This window comes from Myotis yumanensis, unplaced genomic scaffold (genome assembly GCF_028538775.1).
Source record: "Myotis yumanensis isolate MYYU_CA2020_CCGP unplaced genomic scaffold, mMyoYum1.0.hap1 SCAF_5, whole genome shotgun sequence".
NCBI lineage: Eukaryota > Metazoa > Chordata > Mammalia > Chiroptera > Vespertilionidae > Myotis > Myotis yumanensis.
Window position 1 is genome coordinate 85,917,694 of NW_027223756.1, and position 19,351 is coordinate 85,937,044.

Here is a 19,351-nt window from a genome sequence, read left to right on the forward strand (position 1 = left end):
ATCTCCCTTTTTCTAAACTTTTTTCAAATCCACCAAAGGGACAGTGAGCAAACAATCTAAATATCATATATTTACACTCAGGAATTCCGTTACATCAGGGGTCCTCAAACTTTTTAAACAAGGGGCCAGTTCACTGTCCCTCAGACCGTTGGAGGGCCGGACTATAGTTAAAAAAAAAAAAAAACAACTATGAACAAATTCCTATGCACACTGCACATATCTTATTTTGAAGTAAAAAAAAAACAAAACAAAAAAAAACAAAAAAAAAAAACGGGCCCAGCTGGGTGTAGCTCAGTGGTTGAGCATCGACCCAGGTCACCGGTTCGATTCTCAGTCGGGGCATATGCCCAGGTTGCGGCTCGGTCCCCAGTGGGGGGCGTGCAGGAGGCAGCCGATCATTGATTCTTTCTCATCATTGATGTTTCTATCGTTCTCTCCCTCTCCCTTCTTCTCTGAAATCAATAAAAATATATTTAAAAAAACAAACAAGAGGGAGGAAGCAAGATGGCGGCGATATAGGCAGACGCGTCCCAGGTCTTGTCCCGGAGCAAACGGAGTAAGCAGCTGAAACTAATAACACCCACCCCGAATTGGCAAATTTACTCAGCTGGTGAGACGGCTTGCAGCCTGGAAGGGCAGACCTCCCCTGGAAAGGTTAAAAACCAGGGATCTGGGCAGGAAAGTTTGCCAGACCTGAGCCCAGAGGGTCGGAGGGAGACCGCATGGCAGACAGCCGCGTCTCTTGGGACAGACACAGACCCTGACCAGGGTAAGGAGTTCCGCGGGTTTGCTGGCGCCAGGAGATTTGAGATTTGGATTTTGTGATTGCGGAGAACTGAGACTAAAGGGGGCATCCTGAGGAACTGATCAGACCATGCAGTGCCCATAAGAGAGGAGCGTTTCCCAGACCATGCAGTGCTGGTAAGAGGAGCGTTTCCCAGACCGGTAAGAGAGGAGCGTTTCCGCGGCCGGCCGGCGTTTGTCTGTTTCTTTGTTTTCACTGAACCCTGCTCATAGGACAGTTCGGATACAGACACTCACCTGTGCTGAAGAGAGGGTGAAGGTGCAGACGAGGGGAATCTGGGGAGAGGCTGAGGAAAGAGGGGGAGCCGGAGGAGGTGGCAGCGAATTGAGTGCTGAGACACCCCTGGGCCCAGGACTGGGGCAGCCATTCCTCCAGAGGGTGGAACTCCTCCCCCCAGCCCCCCAGGCAAGGAGCACAGCCACACCCAGATTCCACCCTGTATGAGATAAAGGACTAAAACAAGCTGATTAGTCCCTGGGAGTTACCAGGGTCTGGCCTATAGAGGGATTTTCAGTCCCACCAACAACACAGAGCAGGGTAAGGATTAAAAAAGGATAGAGAAGCTGTATAGCCTCAGAGGCCAACCCAAAAACACTGCCACCCAGAGGTTGAGCCACAAACTGACTCTTAGGGGAATACAAATTAAGGCAGACTGGATCACAAATACGGCCTGCTTTAAAATCAGGACTGTGATTTACAACACGGAGGAACAGTGTAATGCAGGCAAACTCAACACTCTCCTAAATACCTGGCAGGACTAAGGCGAACCAGGCTGAAGAGTAGAAGAACCGAAAGACCATCACTACTGCAAATTTTTTCTTTTTCTTTTTCTTTTTAATTTTTTCACCTTTTTACTAAGAAACCAATTTTTTTTTTCTCTTTTTCTTCTTTTTCCATCACCTGATTTTACCCTTTCAATTACCACATTTTTATTTTTAACCAGTATTATTACTCCTACCATTTTACCATTTTTTAAAGTGCCATTTTATTTTCTCTTTATTTTCTTTTGGGATTAGTGTTCTCCATTCTATTTTCATCGTTCCTTTAGCATTAATTTTCCCTATCTCAATTCCACCTCTTTGCTAAAACCCTCTTCCTTACTTTTCCCCTTTTGGTGTCCTGTTTCTCTTACCCTATTCCTGCTCCAGACTTTCCCAATTCCCTCTTTTTACCCCCTGTCTAATTCCACCCTACTTATATATCCTATTTCCAATCTACTGCTCTAAATCCTTATACACCTATTCTTTACCCTTCTTCACTTTCCAACCATTTTTTTTTTTCTCTCTTATCTTTCTATTGTTTTCTTGATTGTTGAATATATTGGGCTTTTTTTTTTTTTTTTTTTTTTTAATTTGTTTGTTTGTTTTGTTTTGTGTTTTTTCTTCTTTTTTAGGACTGGTTGTGAGGTTGTTTTTCTTTTTCTTTTTCTTTTTCTTTTTTTTTTCTGCTGGTTTTTCCCTTCCCTCCCCCACCCCACCCCAGTTATTTTTGTGCTTCTGTTTTCCCTTACCCCTCTGGATATTATTGGTGGTTTGTAGTTTGCATTCATCTCCAGGGATCTGTTGCTGGAATTTGTTGAGATTAGTGGCAGTTCTATTGGAGTTTGCTCCTCATACGGGGAGTCTCTTCCCCACTTCTACTTCATTCTCTTTTTTCGCTCTCTTTTTTTCCCCCCTCTTTTTTCCCAATTCTATTTTTGCACTCCTTTTTTGTTTGTTTTTTTCTTATTTTTCTTTTCTGTTCTCTCTTTTATCTTCTTCTCTTCTTTCTCCCTTATCCCCTAATTCTCTTAATTCGGGTGGTCACCTTTATTTGGAGTTATTAATATTGTGAATATACTTGTGTTCAGTGCCTGGTACGTTGTGCCTTGCTCTGTTGTATTTTGTGCCTTTAAATCAACGCAGCAGATCCAAGCAACAGCAGCCCCCTGATCACCGCAGCCTCCTGATCACCGCAGCCTCCTGATCACCACACCCTCTGTCTGTGGAACAGCAACTGTACGTGAAGCCTCCCCCCACCAGCCAGAAGAGCCAACACAGCTGTGAACAACACCCACCAGAGGAGCTGCTGCCAACTGGAAAGCAGCTGCTACCGCAACCGTCTGAGCAGCAACCACAACCCAAGGAGCCCCTGCCACCCAGGGAGCAGCCACTGAACACCTCAACATCTACATATGTCAGCGAGATCAAACATGGGTAGGCAAAGAAACCCCCAAAGGAAAGAAAAGGAGGACTCGCCAGAAAAGCAGCTAAGTGAGACAGAGATATGCAACATGACGGAAAAAGAATTCAGAATAAGGTTCCTAGAGTACATGCACCACATGTTCAAGAAGCAAGAAGAAACAGATGAAAAACTCAACTACTTATGCAAGAAGCTAGAAGAAACAGATGAAAAAATCAACAACTTAAGTAAGTCCCAAGAAGAAATGAAGAGTGACATAGCTTCAATAAAAAACTCCATTGAAAGTATCAACAGTAGACTGGGAGAAGCGGAGGACCGAATTAGTGAATTAGAAGACAAGGAAGCAAAACACACTCAAACTGTACGGCAAATGGAGAAAAAAATTAAAAGACAGGAGGAGAGCCTAAGGGAGCTTTGGGACAACATGAAACGAAACAACATACGAATAATAGGGGTGCCAGAACAACAGAAAGATGAACATGGATTAGAAAACCTATTCGAAGAAATAATATCAGAAAACTTCCCTGAGGTGGGGAAGAAAAAAGTCACACAAGCCCAGAGAGTCCCAAACAAGGTGAACCCGAAAAGACCCACACCAAGACACATCATAATTACCATGGCAAATGTTCAGGATAAAGAGAGAATCTTACAGGCTGCAAGAGAGAGACGGAAAGTAACATACAAGGGATCTCCCATTAGATTATCAAATGATTTCTCAACAGAAACACATCAGGCCAGAAAAGAATGGACGGAAATCTACAAAGTGATGCAAAGCAAAGGACTGAATCCAAGAATACTCTATCCAGCAAGGCTATCATTCAAAATTGAAGGGGAAATAAGAAGCTTCACAGACAAAAAAGGGCTAAGGGAGTTTATCACCACCAAGCCAGCCATGCAAGAAATGCTAAAGGGACTGGTGTAAAAAGAAGAAATATCAAGCTCAGAAAGAAAACAGCCACACACACACACACAAAAAGAAATGGCTACAAACAAATACCTTTCAATAATAACTTTAAATGTAAATGGACTAAATGCTCCAACCAAAAGACATCGAGTGGCTGAATGGATAAAAAAACATGACCCATACATCTGCTGTCTACAAGAGACCCACCTCATTAGAAGGGACTCACACAGACTGAAAGTGAAGGGATGGAAAAATATCTTTCACGCAAATGGAAAGGAAAAGAAAGCTGGGGTAGCAATACTTATATCTGACAAAGTACATCTCAAAGTGAAGGCCATAACCAGAGATAAGGAAGGCCACTTCATAATACTAAAGGGATCAATACAACAAGAAGATATAACCCTGGTAAACATATATGCACCCAATGCAGGAGCACCCACATACATAAGAAAACTTCTGGAAGATATCAGGGGAGAGATCGACAACAATACAATCATAGTAGGGGACTTTAATACACCACTGACATCACTGGATAAATCCGCTAGACAAAAACTCAGCAAAGAAACAGCAATCCTAAATGACTCACTAGATCAGATGGACTTAATTGACATCTTCAGAACACTTCACCCCACAGCTGCGGAATATACATTCCTCTCAGGTGCTCATGGGACATATTCAAAAATAGACCACATATTGGGTCACAAGCAAAGTCTCCACAAATTCAAGAAGATTGAAATCATAAAAAGCTTCTTCACAGACCACGATGGCATAATGTTAGAAATAAACTACAATAAAAACAACCCAAAATACTCAAACACTTGGAAGCTGAATAGCATGTTATTAAATATTGATTGGGTTACCGATGACATCAAAGAAGAAATTAAAAACATCCTGGACACTAATGACAATGAAAACACAACAATCCAAAACCTCTGGGACACAATGAAAGCAGTCCTGAGAGGGAAGTTTATAGCTCTACAGGCCTATCTCAAAAAACAAGAAAAAATGGTAGTCAATCATCTAACTCTACAACTCAAAGAATTAGAAAGAGAGCAACAAGAAATCCCCAGAGTGAGCAGAAGGAAGGAGATAATAAAGATTAGAGCAGAAATCAATGAAATAGAGACCAAAAAAACAATACAGAAAATCAATGAAACCAAGAGCTGGTTCTTTGAAAGGATAAACAAGATTGACAAACCCCTAGCCAGGCTCACCAAGAAGCAAAGAGAGAGGTCCCAAATAAACCAAATCAGAAATGATAGAGGCGAAATAACAACAGACCCCACAGAAATACAAATGATTGTTAAACAATACTACGAGCAACTCTACTCCAACAAACTGGACAACCTGGAGGAAATGGACAAATTCCTAGAAAAATACAACATTCCAAAACTCAATCAGGAAGAATCTAAAAACCTCAATAGGCCAATAACTATGGAAGAAATTGAAGCAGTCATCAGAAAGCTTCCAGCAAACAAAAGCCCAGGGCCAGACGGCTTCACAGGGGAGTTCTACCAAACATTCAAGGAAGAACTAAAACCTACCCTCCTCAGACTACTACAAAAAATTCAAGAGGAAGGAACGCTTCCAAGCTCATTCTATGAAGCCAGCATCACCCTAATACCAAAACCAGGTAAAGACATCACAATGAAAGAGAATTACAGGCCAATATCCCTCATGAACATAGATGCCAAAATCCTCAACAAAATCTTAGCAAATCGGATCCAGCAGTACATCAGAAGGATCATACACCATGACCAAGTAGGATTTATCCCAGAGATGCAAGGATGGTACAACATCCGTAAATCAATAAATGTGATACATCACATAAACAAATTGAAAGAAAAAAACCACATGGTCATATCAATTGATGCAGAAAAAGCATTCGACAAAATCCAACACCCATTTTTGATAAAAACTCTCAGAAAGGTGGGAATAGAAGGATCATACCTCAACATAATAAAAGCCATATATGACAGGCCCACAGCCAACATCATACTCAATGGACAAAAACTAACACCATTTCCCCTAAGAACAGGAACAAGACAGGGATGCCCACTCTCACCACTCCTGTTCAACATAGTACTGGAAGTATTAGCCATTGCAATTAGGCAAGAAGAAGGAATAAAAGGCATCCAAATTGGAAAAGAGGAAGTAAAACTGTCCTTATTTGCAGATGACATGATATTATACATACAAAACCCTAGAGACTCCATCAAAAAGCTACTAGACTTAATACATGAATTTGGCAATGTAGCAGGATACAAAATTAACCCCAAGAAATCTGAGGCATTTCTATACACCAACAGTGAACTTTCAGAAAGGGAGATCAGAAAAACAATCCCATTTACCATCGCACCAAAAAAATTAAGATACCTAGGAATAAACTTAACTAAAGAGGTTAAAGACCTCTACTCAGAAAACTACAGGACGTTGAAAAAAGAGATAGAGGAAGACATAAACAGATGGAAGAACATACCATGTTCTTGGATTGGTAGAATCAACATCATTAAAATGTCCATACTACCCAAAGCAATCTATACATTCAACGCACTTCCCATTAAAATACCAATGGCCTTCTTCAAAGATCTAGAACGAACTCTCCAAAAATTCATCTGGAATAAAAAAAGACCCCGAATAGCTGCAACGATCCTGAGAAAGAACAAAGTAGGTGGGATCTCAATGCCAGATATCAAGCTGTATTACAAAGCCACTGTTCTCAAAACTGCCTGGTACTGGCACAAGAACAGACATATAGATCAGTGGAATAGAATAGAGAGTCCAGAAATTAGCCCGAACCAATATGCTCAATTAATTTTTGACAAAGGAGGCATGAACATACAATGGAGCCAAGATAGTCTCTTCAATAAATGGTGTTGGGAAAATTGGACAGACATATGCAAGAAAATGAAACTAGACCACCAACTTACACCATACACAAGAATAAACTCAAAATGGATAAAGGACTTAAATGTACGACAGGAAACCATAAAAATTCTAGAAGAATACAAAGGCAACAAAATCTCAGACATATGCCAAAACAATTTCTTCACTGATACAGCTCCTAGGGCAGTTGAAACTAAAGAGAAACTGAACAAATGGGACTACATCAAAATAAAAAGCTTCTGCACAGCAAAAGAAACCATCAACAAAACAACAAGAAAACCCACCTCGTGGGAAAACATATTTGCCAACGTCATATCTGATAAGGGCTTAATCTCCAAAATTTATAGGGAACTCATACAACTTAACAAAAAGAAGATAAACAATCCAATCAAAAAATGGGCAAAGGATCTAAATAGACACCTTTCAAAAGAGGACATTCAGAAAGCCAAGAGACATATGAAAACATGCTCAAAGTCACTAATCATCCGAGAGATGCAAATCAAAACAACAATGAGGTACCATCTCACACCTGTCAGAATGGCCATCATCAACAAATCAACAAACGACAAGTGCTGGAGAGGATGTGGAGAAAAAGGAACACTTGTGCACTGCTGGTGGGAATGCAGACTGGTGCAGCCACTATGGAAGGCAGTATGGAGGTTCCTCAAAAAATTGGAAATGGAACTCCCATTTGACCCTGTGATCCCACTACTAGGAATATATCCCAAGAAACCAGAAATACCTATCAGAAAGGATATATGCACCCAGATGTTCATAGCAGCACAATTCACCATAGCTAAGATCTGGAAACAGCCTAAGTGCCCATCAGTAGATGAATGGATTAGAAAACTGTGGTACATCTACACGATGGAATACTATGCTGCTGTTAAAAAGAAGGAACTCCTACCATTTGCAACATCATGGATGGAACTGGAGAGCATTATGCTAAGTGAAACAAGCCAGTCAATGAAGGAAAAATACCACATGATCTCACTCATTCATGGATAATAAAGACCATTACAAACTTTTGAACAATAATAGATACAGAGGCAGAGCTGCCTCAAACTGATTGTCAAACTGCAGTGGGAAGGCCAGAGAGAGTTGGGGGGCAGGAGGGAGGGGAGTAAGAGATCAACCGAAGGACTTGTATGCATGCATATAAGCATAACTAATGGACATAAGACACTGGGGGGTAAGGGAGGGTAGTGGTTTGTCAAGGGCGGGGGGGGGGGGGGAAGGATACTTATGTAATACCCTTTGTAATACTTTAAGAGGAAAATAAAAAAAAAAAAAAAAAAAAAAAAAAAAAAAAAAAACAAACAAACAAAAAAACGGGAACAAATACAATATTTGTATTTGCATGTGGCCCGCAGGCCGTAGTTTGAGGACCCCTGCTTTACACTCAGGAATATCTTCAATCTTTATAATCAAAGGATGAATCACACATGCCTGGAAGGACTCTGCCCCAGGGGAAAACTCACACAGGGCTCCTGACATCTGCCCCCAACCCTCTGCCTCTCCCAGCCCAGGGCTGCTTCCTCAGCTGCGCCAAGGGATGCCCCACACTGTGCATGAACTGGAGCCCATGAGCCTGGGAGAGGAGCCATCTAACCTGAACTGTGCATGAACTGGAGTCCAGGAGCCTGAGAGAGGATCCATCTATCCTCCATTCACCCTGGAGCTGGAGGAGGAGGGAAGAGGCCCAGAGGACACAACATGGTCAAGTTTAAGTTGTTGCAGAAGGATAACCTGGGTTACTTTATGATCTTCACACAACCTAGTGAAAAAGCAGCAGTAAGATGCCTGTCTCAAAATAACTGAAAGTTAGATGTTGCAACAGACCAATTTTTCCCCCAAATCCTGAATTGTATATATGAGACAGTGTAAAAGGATCATTGGACAAGAAGAAGTTAGAATATCTGTACACTAGACACAAAGATCCTCAAGGTTAAAATAAAATTGGAATAGATGGCATACAGCAGTTCTGTGATGACCTGGCCCTCATGCCAAGCCAACACTATTGGGTTGATCATTGCATGGAAGTTCAGAGCAGCAACAGAGTGCAAGTTCTCCAAACAAGAGTTCATGCAGGGCATGACAGAATTAGAAAGTGACAGCCCAGAGGCCCAGATACCCAAGATGGAAGAGGAATTGTAAGGACTAGGACAATTTAAGGATTTTTCCCAGTTTACTTTTTTTTTATCAGTTTACTTTTAATTTTGCAAAGAATCCAGGACAAAAAGGTTTAGATCTAGAAATGGCCATTGCCTACTGGAATTTAATGCTTAATGAAAGATTTAAATTCTTAGACTTATGGAAAAAGTTTTTGTTGGGACATCATAAACAATCAATAGCAAAAGATACTTGGAATTTTCTTTTAGACTTCAGTACAATGATTGCAGATGACATGTCTCATTATAATGAAGCAGGAGCATGGCCTGTTCTTGTTGATGACTTTGTGGTATTTGCATGCCCTCAAAGTGCTGGGACAAAAAGTACAGCAGTGGATGCTAAAGGAAACTTCTACAATGTACATGGTCTGTATAATAAATACAACGAAAAATTGCATTGTCAATTTCTGCTGACTGAACTGAAGATTAAGCCTCATAATTCAGACTGAGGGTTCAGACACCTTGGGGCATATTATGTTCCACTCTTCTAATGGTGGTTTATGCTTGTATTGTAGTCTGGGCCTCTCTAACCATTTCAAACTCCAATATTGTGGATTTCATCTTACATCTGTGGACCATCCTAGTTTATTCTCCCAGAAGCTTTATGGTTTTGAGGTTTCCATTCTTGCACAAAGCACAATGCTGTCTTCATTAGAAAACCGTTTGGCCTAAGAATTAAACATAAGCATTACAAACAATTTCTAAAAACTCCTGAAAATATGCTTTGGTTTTTTGCAAAGACTATGCTGATAGTACTTCCAATGGAGTGATATATTTAAGTGTAATCAATCTGGAATGGTGTCTTGGGGGCGGGGGTGTATTTCCTGGCCAATCACAAGTAAGCTTGATGTGAGTAGAGAATCTGGAGGAAAGAATCAGTCAAAATAAACAAAGTGAAAACTAAAAAATAAAAAGGATGAATCACACAGGAGTTAAAATCCTGCCCAGTCATGTAAATAAGAATCACAGATTTTCCTGCACAAACATGCATACCCTCCCACCCTGTCCTGACTACCTGGAAGGGAACTCAGTGCAGGTACTTTTTTTTATACACAGTTATCTGAAATGCATTTGAATAACAGAATGATTGTGAGTGCTGTCCTCAAATACCAATACAAATGTCAAAAGTAAGAACTGCTTTTTCCATAATTTCCCTCAGTTCTGTTTGCTTTGATGATAGTATCAATTCATTATAGCTATATAATAAGCCATCCTAAAATCAAATAGCTTGAAATAATTACTTTATTTTCCAATGGGTTTGTGTAGTGGGGATGTGTTCTGATCTCTGTTGGTCTCTTCATTGAGTCTGCAGTCAGCTGTGGGTCAGCAGGGATGTCTCTGCTGATCTTGGCTGGGCTTTCTAATGTATTAGGGGCTCAACTATGGTGACTGATCTAGGGAGGGCTTGGCTGGAATAAATGAGCTCTGTCCGCATGTCCTCTCCTTCTCTGGAAGGCCCACCTGGATTTGTTCACATGGCTCAGCCAGGGTTCTGATTTAGAGCAGTGGAAATGCACCAAGGCCTGGTAAGACGCACTGTCCCTTCCACCAAATTTTATTGGTCAAAACAAATAAAAAATCCTAAATGCAGCCCAGAGTCAGAGGTGGAGAAAAAGACCACCTCTGGATGGGAGGAGCTCACAGTCACATTGCCAAAGACATGGAAACAGAAAAGAATTGGGACCACATGTGCAAACAGACTATCACTTGGGTACATTTTAATTCAGTAAAATTTTATTTCTGCATCCACCTTCAACAGCTCACTGATCTTACAGAAGAAAGTGAGAGTACAAATATGTTTAATGAACAGACGTGGAAATTCTACTGTAGAGGATCAGGCCCCTCCAAATATAAACATCACCCCTCTGCAGCTTGCCTCTCGCTTACCATTTCTAGGCTGAAATAAAGTAAAATTTCTTTTTTCCAGATATCTCATGTCCAAGGACTTAACTCACTAATTAACAGGGCTAGAGAGCTGTTGCTTTCCTGATACCATCTTTTTAGACATCCTCATGTAGACATTGCTTCTCTTTTTACTGACCTGCTTTTAACATATTCAAAATAATTTCCAACCTGATACTTGTATTTGTTGGGCACGGGTTTTTCATGGAAGGAGGTGGCCTTTGAAATGCACATGCTACAGAGAAATAAGTATTTGAAAGAATAGAGTTGCTGACATAATGCTGAGTGGAAGAAGCCAGTCACAAAAGGACAAAGTCTGCATGATTTCACTTAAATGACATACCTGAAGTAGTTAAATTAATAGAAACAGAAAAGAGAATGGTGGTTGTCAGATATGGAAGGAAGAGGGTAGAAGTTAGTTAGTGTTTAGTGGGTGTAGATTTTCAGTTTTGCAAGATTTAAAAGTTTTAGGGGTTTTTGCACAATATTGTGAATGTACTTAACACTACTGAACTGCACACTCAAAAATGGTTACAATGGTAAATGTATGTGTTTTTTACCACGTAAAAATTTTTTTAAAGGAAGGAAATTTTGACACATGCTACAACATGGATGATCCTTAGGACATTATGCTGAGTGAAATAAACCAGTCATAAAAGAACAAATATTGTATGACTTTACTTTTATGAGGTCCCTAAGTGGAGTCAAAGTCATAGAAACAGGAAGTAGAATGATGGATGCCTCAGGCTGGGGAAGGAAGAGGAGGAGGAATGAATATTTAGTGAGGACCAAGTTCCAGTTTGTGAAGATGAGAAAGTCTGGAGATGAATGGTGGTGATGGTTGCATGTGAATGTAGTTAATGCCACTGAACTGTCCACTTAAATAATGGTTAAGATGGTAACATTTATGTTAAGGTATTTCACTAAGAATAAATTACATACTCAGAAAATTATAGGACATTGAAAAAAAAGAGATAGAGGAAGATAAAAACCAATGGAGAATATACCGTATTCATGAATTGGGAGAATCAACATCCATATTACCCAAAGCAATTAAAATGTCCATATTACCCAAAGCAATCTATAGATTCAATGCAATCCCCATAAAAATACCAACAGCATATTTCACAGACCTAGAACAAGCTCTCCAAAAATTCATCTGGAATAAAAAAAAAAGACCCTGAATAGCCGCAGCAATCTTGAGAAAGAACAAAGTTGGAGGGATCACAATACCAGATATCAAGCTGTATTACAAAGCCACTGATCTCAAAACCGCCTGGTACTGGCACAAGAACAGACATACTAGTATAGATCAATGGAACAGAACAGAGAACCCAGAAATTGATCCAAGCCATTATACTCAATTAATATTTGACAAAGGAGGCAAGATCATACAATGGAGTCAAGATAGTCTCTTCAATAAATGGTGTTGGGAAAATTGAACAGATACAAAAAAATTAAACTAGATCAATAACTTATACCATACACAAAAATAAACTCAAATTGGATAAAGGACTTAAATGTAAGACGGGAAACCATAAAAATCTTAGAAGAATCCATAAGCAGCAAAATGTCAGACATACATTGTAGCAATATCTTTATTGATATAGCTCCTAGGGCAGGGGTGGGCAACCTTTTTGTGAGTGCATGCCAAAACCAGCAAAATCTCTGACTCAAAATTCTTCTGTGTGCCAACCCTAATTTTTTGAGACCATGTTACACCTACTTGATATCTCTTAAGGTGTATGTATGTGAAGAACCTTGAAGAAATAATAAAATTCATTCGAGCGACAAAAACACAGTATATGATAGTGAAAAATACATTTATTTTTAATGTATACATGTACACTGATAGTCCGACAGAAAACTTTATGACTCCGTTTGATAGTATCAGTGGGACTTTTGCTGCTGCATCACTGATGACAGAGATTTTTACAACAGGTTTATATTTCGTGACCTTCAGAGATATGCACGAGCCACTACTTTCATCCGTCAGGCTACTCCTATTATGAGACTTAACAATATTCTTCACTGAGAACAAAGATTCACAAGTGTATGTGGATGAAATCAAAACACTGGTCGGATCTAGGAAGGCAGGGAGAGTTAAGGCAGAGGCATAGAAATTGCTCTTCCCCTCTCTCGTCAATCCATGTCTATGGTCTTTAAGATAACTTGTTATGTAAAATTATTTATTTATTTAAGATGCACCTACACTGAATTTATCTGAAAAATAAAAAAGTCGATATTAGGAAAAAAATTGTAAATGGAAGATTATAAGAGAGGGTTTCGCGTGCCAACAAAAGTTACTGGCGTGCCATGTTTGACACGCGTGCCAGGGGTTACCCACCCCTGTCCTAGGGCAATGGAAACTAAGGAGAAAATAAATAAATGGGACTACATCAAAATAAAAAGCTTCTGCACAGCAAAAGAAACCATTAACAAAACAACAACAATGCCTACTGCATGGGAAAACATGTTTACCAATGTTATATCCAATAACGGTTTAATCTCCAAAATTTATAGGGAACTCATGTAACTTAACAAAAGGAAGATAAATAATCCAATTAAAAATGGGCAACGGATTTAAATAGACACTTTTTGAAAGTGGACATACAGAAGGCCAACAGAAATATGAAAACATGCTCAAAGTCACTAATAATCTGAGAGATGCAAATCAAAACAACAATGAGGTACCATCTCACATCTGTCAGAATGGCTATCATCAACAAATCAACAAAGAACAAGTACTGGAGAGGATGTGGAGAAAAAGGAACCCTCGTGCACTGTTGGTGGGAATGCAGACTGGTGCAGCCACTGTGGAAAACAATATGGAGTTTCCTCAAAAAATTAAAAATGGAACTCCCATTTGACCCAGTAATCCCACGTCTAGGAATACATCCCAAGAAATCAGAAACACCAACCAGAAAGTATATATGCACCCCTATGTTCATAGGAGCACAATTTACAATAGCTAAGATTTGGAAACAGCCTAAGTGCCCATCAGCAGATGAGTGGATTAAAAATTGTGGTACTTCTACACAATGGAATACTACACTGCTGTAAAAAAAAAAAAAAAAAAAAAAAAAAAAAAAAAAAGGAACTCCTACCATTCACAACACCATGGATAGACATGGAGAGCATTATGCTAAACAAAATAAGCTAGTCAGAGAAAGATAAATATCACATGATCTCACTCATTTGTGGAATATAATGAACAATATAAACTGATGAACAAAAATAGATTCAGAATCAAAGAAGCTTCCAACGAACGGTCAAACCTCAAGGGAAGGCAGGGAAGGAGGTAGAAGGGGGTTAGAGATCAAACAAAGGACTTCTATGCATGCATTTAAACATAACCCATGGACACAAACAGTAGGGGGGTGAGGGCATGTGCTGGGGGGGGGGGGAGCAGCTGGGCAGAAGTCAATGGGGGGGGGGGGAGAAGCAGACATATGTAATACTTTAAACAATAAAGTATTTAAATTTTAATAAAAGAGTAAATTACAGGGCAGAGGCTTAGAGAGACCACACAGTTTTCTTTTCCTTTTACCCCAAACAGCAGCCAGGTGAGAAGGAAAATCTCTGATGTTTTAAGTATATTTTTATTAGTTTCAGAGAGGAAGGGAGAGGGAGAGAGAAAAAAAATCAATGATGAGAGCTGCCTCCTGCACTTCCACTACTGGGGATTGAGCCCCCAACCCAAGCATGTGCCCTTGACCAGAATTGAACCCAGGAATTTTTAGTCTGCAGGCCAATGCTCTATCCACTGAAGCAAACTGGCTAGGGCTCCTTTGCTGATTTTAATCGGTATCCTCTCCCTATAATGTACTGTGACCTGGAGTGTAACAGCTTTCTAGGTTATGAGTCTGAATGAATCATTCATCCACAGCCCAAGCCGGCACTCTCCCAGCCAACCTCTTTTGAGATCTTCATCGCCTTTGCCAGTGAATGTTAGGTTCTTGCTCATTTGTTATTTCCTGTCTCTCCTCTGTACTGAATGGAAAGCTGGAACCTTGTCTATGGCTCTCATGAGAGCAGAAGACCAGAGTGGTCAGGGATCAGATCCTAATCTGCCACTGTCTGGCAGTGTGGCCCTGGGTGAGCAAGCTCACCTGTCTGTTCTGCAGTCTCCCTCTCTGTAAACAAGAACAGGAGCACAAGTTCTTCTTTCATAGACCATCAGGAGAGGGAGGGGCTGGTTGTTAAGGCCCAGAAAGGCCTCAATATGTACTAGCTTCTAAGTTCTAGTCACTTCCCAGTAGTGACAGCTCAGTTCAGGACAAATGAGTTAAAACAGCCCCTCTGAGCCCTTTGACATGGAAAGGCAGGAGACAACCAGAGAAGCCCAGATAGTGGAGAAGAGGGCAGAAGAAGTGCCAGGAAGGGCTGGACATCCAGAGCCATCCCTGTGGCTCTGGTCCCACACAGGACTGCCAGGGCTATTTGGGACTGCCCCGGGAGCCAGGCCCCAGGTCGCCACAGGGAGGAGGTCCTGAGGAGTGGCAGAGCTCAGTAGGAAGGAAAGGGTGGGGAAAAAAACAAAATCTACCACCAGAGCTCCGGGGAGAAAATGTGTGGGAAGAACTGGGAGATGGGTGGTCAGAGCAGCTGGCACTGTGGCTGCAGCAGGCATTGTAGGGCCCCCAAAAAAGTCTGTTCTGGAAAGCGGCCAGTCTGGCCTGGCCTGGGAGGATGCCACCTTTCTGCTTCATGTCTTGGAGATGCTACTGGGCTTCTGGACACAGCCCTACCCATCCCTGAGGGAAGAAAGTGCCCCTTCCCACCCCAGCTTCTACCAGGGGTGGGCAAACTTTTTGACTCGAGGGCCACAATGGGTTCTTAAACTGGACCGGAGGGCCGAAACAAAAGCATGGATGGAGTGTTTGTGTGAACTAATATAAATTCAAAGTAAACATCATTACATAAAAGGGTACGATCTTTTTTTTTTTTAGTTTTATTCATTTCAAATGGGCTGGATCCAGCCCGCGGGCCGTAGTTTGTCCACGGCTGTTCTAGACTCTTCTGCATAAGCTTTCATGGATGCTCATGCCATATGAGTTCAGGACAAAGGAATCAGAAGCATATGGTCTGAGTCTGCAGGGAGCAGTAGTTCTGGAAATAAGACTGAAAGGAAGAGAACAGAGCCCAAGGGGAAGTACTGGGGTGTAAGGAGGAGGTGCCAGGCTCTGAGCAGCCTCCGCCCCTCACGATACCCACACCGCCAGAGCTCTCACATCAGGGCCAGGCCTTCACTGTGGACCCATGTGCAACCTGGGCATCTTCCGCTGCCTCTCTGGGCCTCAGTGTCCTTCTTAGTGGCCCCAGCCCTCAGGTCAAAATACTAGAATCATCTGTGTATATCTCTGTCTCCGTTCATCTCTACACCCTGACCCCTGCATCAGCAAACTCTGAGGGCTCTACTTTCAAAATCCATCCAGAATCCACCCACTTTTCACCTCCTCCATGGCCTACCCTGGACCAGCCCCATTATCTTCTACTTGGACTACTGCAGTGGTCTTTCAGCTCCTACTCCACCACTACCCCACAGGCTGTTCCCTAACAGTGGCCAGAGAACAACCTCAACTCAAGAACTCTTGGTGGCTCCCACCTCACTCAAAACAAAACTTGAACTCCTCCTCAGGACCCACAAGTCTCTACAAGTCCTGCCCTGTCCCTTCCCTGCCATTATCTCCTCCCACTGTCCCCTCACCATTTCCTCCAGCCCCACTGGCTTCCTACTGTTCCTGTCTTTGTTGTTTATGTTGAGTAGTGGATACACACAAGCACAAGAGAGAGGGAGAAAAAGAGAGCATGCCTTTGTTCTTTTGTCCCTCATTATTCATAGATCCCATATTTGAGAACTCACCTACTTGCAAAAATTTGTTTGTAACCTCAAACAAATACTGGTGAGATGTCAGGGGTCATTCCCAGACATGCACAGAGAAGAGAACCATCTGAGTTGCCCCTTCCAATCTGAGGTCCAACAAAACAGGACTGGGCCTCCTTGTTTCAGCTCCCAACCATAAATGTGTCATTTTCATGGTCTTTGTAGTGCCACATGTTTCACATGTTTGTGCTTTCTGTTGGTGATGTCACTGTTGAAATTGGCCCCCAAGTATTGCGCTGAAACACTCGTTGGTGTGTCCAAGTACAAGGAGGCTGTGATGTGACTTATGGAGAAAATATATGTCAGAGAAGCTTCATTCAGACATGAGTTATAGGGATGTTGGCCATGATCTCAATGTTAATAGATCAATACTACCTATAAAATGAAATGTTGTTTTTTTTTTGTTTGTTTTGTTTTTTTATTAATTTTTATTTTTTATTTTTTTTGCTAAAAGTATTACAAAGGGTATTACATATGTGTCTTTTTTTTCCCCCTGCCCTTGACAATCCCCTGTCCTCCCTTACCCCCCAGTGTCTTATGTCCATTAGTTATGCTTATATGCATGCATACAAGTCCTTCAGTTGATCTCTTACCCCCCTCCCTCCTGCCCTGCAACCCTCCCTGGCCTTCCCACTGCAGTTTGACAATCAGTTTGAGGCAGCTCTGCCTCTGTATCTATTATTGTTCAAAAGTTTGTAATGGTCTTTATTATCCATGAATGAGTGAGATCATGTGGTATTTTTCCTTCATTGACTGGCTTGTTTCACTTAGCATAATGCTCTCCAGTTCCATCCATGCTGTTGCAAATGGTAAGAGTTCCTTCTTTTTTACAGCAGCATAGTATTCCATCGTGTAGATGTACCACAGTTTTCTAATCCATTCATCTACTGATGGGCACTTAGGCTGTTAAATGAAATGTTTTTAAATAGAAATACATGCTCTAATACCAAGTATATATTCTTCCTTTGTCTTCCATATTCACGGACCGTGGCGATTACATTAGTAATAATAAGTACCTCACCTATGTACTTATTGCCAATTTTAGTTGACAATTTTTAAAAAATATTTATTGTTGAAATTATTATATATGTCCCATTCTCATTTCCCCCACTGACTTCTTCTAGCCTGCCCTGCACCCCAACCCAGGCCTTTATCACCCTATTGTCTGTGTCCATGGACTATGCATATATGCATACAAGTTCTTTGGTTGATCTCTTCCCACTCACCCACCCTCCTCTGCCAGTTGACATATAATATTATATTAGTTTAACTTGTTTAACATAGTGATGCAATGTTTATATACCTTAAAGTGATCACTACAATAAGTCAAGTAACCATCTGTCACCATACATAATTATAGCAGTATTATTGGCTCTATTCCCTATGTTGTACATTGTAGCTCCATGACTTCTTTAATAACTGGATGTTTATATTTCTTCATCCCCTTCCCCTTGTCCCCCTCTCTACACCCCCTCCTATCTAGCAACCATCAGTTTTTTCTCTGTATCTATAAGTTTGTTTCTGTTTCGTTTTGCTTGTTTTTAAATGCTACATATAAGTGAAATCATACGAAATTTGTTTCTTCTGTTTGAATTATTTCACTTAACATAATACTCTCTATGTTCATCCATGTTATTGCAAACGGAAAGATTTCATTATTTTTATTGGTGAGTAATATTGTATTATGTACCACATCTGTTTTATCCATTCATCTATCAGTGGACACATAGGGGGGTGCATATATCTTTTCAAAGTATTGTTTTCATTTTATTCAGGTATATACTCAGAAGTAGAATGCTGGGTCATGTGTTGATTTTATTTTTTAACTTCTTGTAGAATTTCCATATTGTTTTGCATACTGGCTGCATCAATTTGCAATCCCACCAACAATGAATGAGGGTTCCCTGTTCTCCACATCCTCACCAACACTTGTTGTTTGTTGACTTTTTATGATACCCATTCTGACATGTGTGGGGTATTATCTCCTTGTGCTTTTGATTTGCATTTCCCTGATAATTTGTGATGTTGAGCATCTTTTCATGTGTTTGTTCATCATCTGTATGCCTACCCGGGTCTTCTGCCCATTTTTAAATTGAATTGTTTGTTGTTTATGTTGAGCTGTATGAGTTATCTATATATTTGGGATATTAACTCCTTATCAGATATATCACTTGCAAATATCTTCTCCCATTGAGAAGGTTGCCTTTTTGTCTTGTTGATGTTGATTTTCTGTGTAACGCTTTTTTGTTTAATGTGGTACCATTTGTTAATGTCTGTTTTAGATGCCTGACTCATTTTATCTTAAAGCCAGCTGGTTAGCAAACATATCCTATCTACTGCCTTAATCTTCCTTTGCTATGAAAAATGACATATTACAATTTTCTGGGGCTAGGATGTTAGCATCTTTTGGAGGTGCTCACTCTGCACACTATAAATATTTTTCAGTAATATATTATTTGTTTCTCAAGGACCTTTACATAAAAGAATTTCAAAAGGCATTTCTCAGGAGTATATTATATGACATCATTAATAAATCCTTATATAAAATAAGTGAACAATGAATTTTTAACAGCCTCCAGAATGAGTGGCTACCTTATTTGCTCAAAATTACATTC

The 19,351-nt window shown here is 40.6% G+C and overlaps 1 pseudogene; it reads left to right on the forward strand.

Annotated features, from left to right (window-relative positions):
* Positions 1–8,492: 8,492 nt before the first annotated feature.
* LOC139011478 (DCN1-like protein 1 pseudogene) lies at positions 8,493–9,396 on the forward strand (annotated as a pseudogene).
* Positions 9,397–19,351: the final 9,955 nt, after the last annotated feature.